This window comes from Taeniopygia guttata, chromosome 2, assembly GCF_048771995.1.
Source record: "Taeniopygia guttata chromosome 2, bTaeGut7.mat, whole genome shotgun sequence".
Classification (NCBI taxonomy): Eukaryota; Metazoa; Chordata; class Aves; order Passeriformes; family Estrildidae; genus Taeniopygia; species Taeniopygia guttata.
In genome coordinates this window covers 12,338,405-12,344,404 of record NC_133026.1, presented here as the reverse complement: position 1 = coordinate 12,344,404, position 6,000 = coordinate 12,338,405, and positions in this window count along the sequence as shown.

Here is a 6,000-nt window from a genome sequence, read left to right as displayed (position 1 = left end):
TCTTTCATATTACTCACGTGTGTGACATTTATGCAGCCTCAATAACCACATAGGCTTACACCTTATTTTTTCATGATGCTTTGTCAAGTCAGACACAGAAAATAAACGTGACTTTCTTAGCCCATGTGTACATATAGAATTGGACACCAATACTTGGACCATCTTAAAAATAGGTTCTTCTAATTTGAAATTCAAAGATTTGAACAATTTTAAATTCCATTAAATGGACTGTGGTAGGAATCAAGTCCAGTTTGTACTTGAGTAGCTGAGATTAAAAAAAAAAAAGTTGTTTTCTTTTGCAATTATAATTGCAATATTTCAATAATTTAAAATGTTGAGACTGATATTTTATGGATATCAGAATCTCAGGGTCATATACAACTTGTCTTTTAATCCAAGTGTGGTTTCAGACTGTAATTATTTCAATTAACAGATCTTCTGTTATGATGAATATATTCTGGATTATGTCCTGTCATTCAAATAATTACTTTCAATATTAGAATAAAACAATAATAAAATATTATTATTAATAATAATAAACAGCAATTACTTAAAATAATTTTTTGAACCAGACTGAATCTGACTTCCTAAAGTAAGTAAATATTGCTATTTTTTTTTCATGCAGGTGAAATCTGAGACCCAGAGGTAAAGCTACATGATACAAGAAAAAGAAAAGCTAGAACTGGGATTTTAAGCTTCTTAAACTATTATCTCATACTTCTGTAAAGACTTGATGGCTATGTCTTGCTAGATTTTCATTAAAATATGTATTTAAATAACAACTTGAATCTGCCATAAAAAATCTTAGATGTTGTTCACATCGTTTTTCAATTAATATTTACATTTAGCTAAGCAGAGCATAGCATAATGACTGTGAACTGAAGTTATGGCTCTGTAGTTTGTTTGTTTATGGCACACCACGTGTTCCCATGGAAACAACCCACTGTATCTATGGTAACAGGCACAGTGGTATAAACTGTGAAACCAAAAAGAAGAAGTTAGTAAGCTCAAGTTCTAAGAAGAACTTGTCAAAATGGAATACTTCCTGTAATGAAAATCTGCTATAATTCACTGGGCGACTGTCACAAATCTGTGTTTCGATCTCGGATCTGCTGGAGGACCCCAGATATTCAAATATGCAGCTCTGCTGGGGTTGTGAACACGGTCTGTGTGGGGTGAGAGTGTTCTCTTACCTCAGGGGCTGCATTTATTTCAAGTCATCAGCAGAGCTTTTGCTCATCTGCCTACAAAAATATCCTGCAAAGGGTTGGGTTTTTCCTACATTGTGCAAAAAATACACAAAATTACTGGGTGGTTTTTTTCTTGTATTTTACTTGTTCACCAGAATTCTTTATGCCATTTAAAAAACAAGCAAAGCTTTGCCACAGTAGAAGATATCCACATAATCCTATGCTAACATTTTCCAAAGTTGTTCAGAGTCACCATCTGGAGATATTGATCTCTCTCCATTAACGACGGGGAGGACTTAAGTTTGTAGGCTTTGGTAAACTGAATTTCACAATAGTGAAATGCTCAAAATAGCCTTTGTAAATACCATCCTTCAAACATTCAAAACAAGTACACCACTTGAACACAAATTGTGTGTATTTCTTCTTAAATTAAAAACCAGAACATTCCATCATTAAAACTACTTCATGAATTGTTGGAGTTCAAAAATTCAAGGCCTTTTTTTATTTTGAATTTCACTGTAGATGCACCCTGATTATGAGCTTTTACTGGAAAATTGACCACAGAAGGAAGTTAAATAAGTCGAAATTTTATGTGTAAATAAATATACATATAGATTTGGAAATATATATGATCACAACTGAAAAAAATAAATGTATTGGGAAAAAAATCATGCATTTGGTATTTGCCATTCTATCAGAGATCATTACTCAAAGTTTGTATCATTTCCTGTAGCATTGGCTCTGGTCCAGGAGGTGAAAATGCCCTACATGAGCTTTGGTGCATCAAGAATATGATCCTGTGTTTCCTGCCTAAATTTTTCTTCCTCCACAAGCATTTTTCCCCAGCCTTAATCCCAGCAGTGAATCTGGAACAATTTACAATACAAAAGTTAGTAGGTGCAAAAGCTCTGTGTCTGAATTCAGCTTTGTTAAATGCAGCATCCTTCCAAAGAAGCAGAAGGTTTTTAACAGGAAACTCCAAGGAGAAACGTGTATATATTTATGTAGCCCCATAAACTTTATGGACTCTTGCACGTTCTTACCAAATGAGATGGTGCCTCAGTGCACATTTGACCCATCCACACCTGGTGTCAGAACAAACTTGGATTTTAATTGGTGGAGCACACGTGGCCATCCATAAAGCAATTACTCAGAAGTCTTACACAGCAGTTGCATAATTCCTTTTCTATATTGTAAAGCAAGTGATGTGCAAGAGAAAACAAAATAGTGCTTAACTTAAACATTGTGGTCAGGAGGCAGTAGATTATACCACAATTTTCTGTTCTACTGTGCCATTATACCACTGTGAAATTATGGAATTCAAAATCCCCATGCTGGCAGAAACCTGGGAAAACAAAGTAAATGCTCATGACCAGATGTTAATATTTCTGTAAATGATTTTCAAAATGCATTGCAAAGTCTGAAATCCCTAGAAATACCATCTCTTTTTTATTTTTTTTCATCAAAGATAGGATTCCCAAGAAACCATGTAGCAAAAAGGTTTAATCAAAATAGTTAAGATTTCAGTGTAAAACATATTCTTTCAATTTGCAATTAAAAATGAATTATTTAATGATATGCAGAAATTTATTTTGATTCTGAAATTTACTTTTGATAATTTTTTTAGCTAAAAAGATTATGGCAGTTGTACTATTCTGACCAATTCAGATTAGGTCTTAAATTAGCACTAAAAAGTATTTTTACAGCATTTAAGCACTGCTATCAGAATAGCAATACAAGTTACTGTAACCTCTTGGAAGTTTCCTACAAACACATTGGAGTCACGTATTATATTCCATTTTTAGAATATTGTCATTAATGATCTAAAAGAACATATAAGTTAAGGTTGAAGGTCATATTATATTGAGATGTATTTCCAAAATTCCAGAAGTAGTGTAAAAGGAAAGAGTGTTCCAAAACACAGTTTCCAATAAGAAGCATATATCTTGATGATAGCAAGGCCGGAATTACTTGAGATTGGTAATGGAAAAATTAATCATAAAAGACTTTTCACTTTAAGGTGCCAGTTCTAAAACCTCACTGTTTTTTGCACTGCATTATGAGAGACTGTCCTCTTCTACATAAATTTGGATCTATGAGAGTTGGATGATTTCATCCTATGGATATTTGGGTTGATTGCTACATCAGCGGCTGAAAGCCCCCAGGGGAAGCACGTCTTGTCTCCCGGTATTTCTGGATATCACACTAAATCTGGCTTACCATCTCTACCCCATCTCCTTGACTCATCCCACATGTCACATCTAATCAGACTGTTCATGAAGCAATGCTACTTTCTTACTCTATAAATATTTGGTGAATAGTTTGGACAAGTGATACTCAGCTGATGATTTGTTTGCAAACTAATCATTCCAGCTATTCATCACTTGGTCTTTGTTATTCACAGTTGTTCACCCAGGTCACAGAGTCTTAAAGACATCTGAATGATTGTGATAATTGTTTATGGAGAAAGAGGACAGTTTTGATATTTTTATTTATTTATTTTAATTACCCATATCACAGCATAATCGGAATAGTGACTATTTATTTACAAAATAGTAATTGCATTTCTATATTTTTCTGACCTCTGACCAAATAAACAAAAAGATTAAGAGCAAACTAATGAATGGAGTAGGCTTTTTATACACTCAGATGTCATTGGAACAAGATCTACCAATAAATCTTGGAGGGGAAGAATTTTGTACCACTGTAGAAATCATGAATAAAGTGCTTTTGATCATATTACAGGAAAATCATAATAGGAAAGCCAACAGGAAAAAAAAAAAAAAAAAAAAAAAGGAAAGAAAAACCTGCCAAAAAATAAAATTTAAAAAAAAAAACCCAAAAAAACCCCAGAAAATATAACAAAAATGCCAAAGGCATTTTAATGAACAATTACTTATTTATGTATAGGTCTGTGGATTAAAAAAGGGGAGAGGGGATATTTCTGGTAACTTCTGATACTAAATCCCAGAACACACAATTTTATAGTGCGTGGTCACATCTGTGATTTTAAAGATGACTCATTTTTCATTGGACTGTGGCTGTTTTCATCTATTCACTCACAATGGATGTGGCCAAATGGGGCAGCTTAGGGAGCTTCCCTTCCCTGCTGAGCCCAGGGACTGCGCTGCTGCCCCAACACAGCTCTCTGCTCAAAGCACTATTTTAGTCATTGATTGCAAGAGGTTTGGAGCACTTCACACAACCAGCTGGCATGTTTTAGCTTCTAAATAGCAATTCTGAGTGGCCACAGCCTGCTCACTGCAATTGTTATAAATAATCATACATACAGAACTCAGAGCAAAATTATTCTTGCCTGCATTCATTTGTCCTTAAAAGTTAAATGGAACCAGACTAGAAGAATAGTTTTCCAATGTATATCTAAATAAATGATACAGGAGACAAGGAGACAAAAAAAAATTAAATATTTGTATTTCTCATACTCCTAAAGTCCTAGCAACAGTAAGAAAAATTGCTATATTTCTGTGCAAAAATACCTGTTCCAGTATATTTTTAAAAGTACTCTTTCACTTCCTGTTTGGTGCCAAAGACTCTTTGCTGTGGTCTGTGCTGTCTATGGCAGCCCTGAAAATCTTTGTTTGACTCTGTTTTGAATGAAATACAACATATTAGGAAATCATAGCAGAATTATCAAGAAGGCAATTCTGCAGTTAAACCTTTGGGATGTTTTTGAATAATTAACCTAATAATAAATCTACCAAAGGTGTTCCCCAGGAGGAAAACAGGCATGAGTAATAACAAATTATTTACATAAAGGAGAAAGAAAAGATTGCACTCCAGTTGAGGAAGCTGAAAATCCTTGTTGTATTTTATTGTGAAAAAGTGTAAACTCATCTGGATAGAAGCCTTATGTTTCTGTTGGGTTCTGCTGTGAGCTGGAGTGACTAAAGATAACTGTAATTTCCTGAATTCAGCTGAAGATGTTCACCTTGGAGGTCTTTAATAATTTTGCAAAACATCCAACAGCCCAAAAAACATACAACTGAAATAGGTAGATGTGATTACATGAACCACCTCATTCTTCTGTGTTCTTGCAGGTTAGAGAAAGAGGTTTAAAATAGAATAATTGAGGCAATCAGGTAAGAAGTTCCTAGCAATCAAGGACTATGCGGAAGTCATGGAAACTTGCCCTTTACTGAGTAAAAACCATAATAATCAAAATTACCTCATTTTTTTACACAGTCAAATATAAGATTGCAAATCAGTCTTAGCACTGCAGTATAGATAGAAATATATATTGTCAGGATAAGTAGCAATATAAAATGAAGATAGAAGACAGCTACTACACAAAAGCAAAACACTAGGAAATAACATAGTCTGGAAATTAAATTTTCAAACAGTCACTTCATTCAAGCCCAGGAACAACCTTCCATTAGGAGGAGTGGGTAGGGAAAAAAAAAACAGTTACAGGGAAACCTGACATATTTACAGAAGTGATTTTTTTGATGTGAGGGTATGGTGAGAGGCAGTGACTTTGCTGATCAGGAAGCTCCTATGGCAAGTGTGTCAACTCTCCCTAGGGGAGACATGAAGAGAAAATGAGAGAAATATCAATTAATGAACATTAGAATTTGTCATCAATTTCAAGCTAATTTCATGTAAAGAAAAAAAAAAATATCAAAGTTTTTGGTTTTATCTAAACAGCAAGAAGTTGCTAGAACAGGTGCCAGCCTATTTATCCCAGAAAACCATTCAGACAGAAGTCGGTCTAGAATGCCAACACCCAATTTGCCCATATTGCTAATACCAGTAGGTACAGTAGCAAAACGACTTCACTTTTTAAGTTCAT